Genomic DNA, 1,441 nt, shown 5'->3' with positions numbered 1-1,441 from the left:
TGCTTCCTCAGAGTTCAGCCAATCAAAGGCCCCTCAACAAATGAAGACAGTACAGTGGAATAAGTCAAACTGTGTTGAGGAAGAGGTGAGATCTAATCTGTTGGTCAACGAGGCTCCGCAGACAGCCCCAGAGGCCACCAGCAAACCTCTTTGCTTTAGAACCTGATGAATGCTAGAGCTGAAAATCCAGCCTGGGACCCCGGGAATAAGACCAAGGGACAGGGAGAGGATTATTTATCTTTGAGCAAAGGTCTTTTCCAGACCTTTGATCCCTCATCCATAAAATGGGTAGATTTGTTAGGATCACTAAGTATTAAAGAGGAAGTATGTTTAATGCTTACTCAGCAGCATGTGTACCAGTGGAACAATACAGAGAAGATTAGCATGCCCCCTGTGCAAGGATGACACACAAATCTGAGAAACATTCCATATTTTCAGTTGAAAAAGAAAATTCATAGAGAAAAAAAAAGAGGAAATATGTTTGGCACACAGAAAGTACATACTAAATAATAATAATAATAATAATAATAATAATAATAATAATACACTTTAAAGTGTAAAAAAAGATGGATCCATTAAAATGTTCTCTGAATTAGATCTAGGTTAACTTGTTCCAAAACTCTTTTAAAAAATCCCATAAGAAAACTGAATGTTTGGCTCTGCTACATGGAGGAGCTAAAGAGACAGCTCTAACCCCAGAGAAGTGCCTGCTTCCCACCCCCACCAGAGCTACAGAGCTGCAGTGAGTGTAAGAATCCAGAGACCTGTGGTCTCAGAAAGCTGAATCCAAGACAGTCATCAGCTCTGGCTATAGCCACAAGGAAGAAAATAGAAATCAGTCCTGAGCTACGAGGAAAGCACTTTACTATTCACCCAAAAGAATATGTGAACTTTCAGGGACCCTGAAGGGGGAAGAAGGAAAGTTAAGGGATTGGAGTCATAGTAACTCTTTTGTGTGTGAGCTCTGATTCAAAAGTGCCTTTTCCTTACTGTTGTATTATCACCCTTCTTCTGGCAGGTGTGGCTTAGGGAAGCAAGACCGTGTGTATGTGTGTGTGTGCACTCCCCCTGGGAAATGACATATGGGCTAAAATTGTAGTAACACCAAAGATTAAAAGATGCACTTGGGGGCGCCTGGGTGGCACAGCGGTTAAGCGTCTGCCTTCGGCTCAGGGCGTGATCCCCGCGTTATGGGATCGAGCCCCACATCAGGCTCCTCCGCTATGAGCCTGCTTCTTCCTCTCCCACTCCCCCTGCTTGTGTTCCCTCTCTCGCTGGCTGTCTCTATCTCTCTTGAATAAATAAATAAATAAATCTTTAAAAAAAAAAAAAGATGCACTTGGCTATAAGAAGCAGGGATGGGAATGAAATGGAAAAAGACTTTACAAGAGAATCACTTTGACTTACAAACACCATCAGAACAGGGACTGGGTTAATCTAA

The 1,441-nt window shown here is 42.4% G+C and overlaps 1 non-coding gene across 1 annotated transcript; it reads left to right on the top strand.

Moving 5' to 3' along the window:
• The first annotated feature begins 333 nt into the window (after positions 1 to 333).
• Positions 334 to 436, top strand: LOC123775882 (U6 spliceosomal RNA). Its single transcript, XR_006775196.2, has one exon. It is a non-coding gene; the product is annotated as a U6 spliceosomal RNA (small nuclear RNA).
• Positions 437 to 1,441: the final 1,005 nt, after the last annotated feature.

The sequence above is a fragment of the Ursus americanus genome, chromosome 8 (assembly GCF_024610735.1).
Source record: "Ursus americanus isolate L20-20 chromosome 8, mUrsAme1.1.p, whole genome shotgun sequence".
Taxonomy (NCBI): Eukaryota; Metazoa; Chordata; class Mammalia; order Carnivora; family Ursidae; genus Ursus; species Ursus americanus.
Note: the sequence above shows the minus strand (reverse complement) of the source record. Positions and strands in the feature narration are given on the sequence as shown.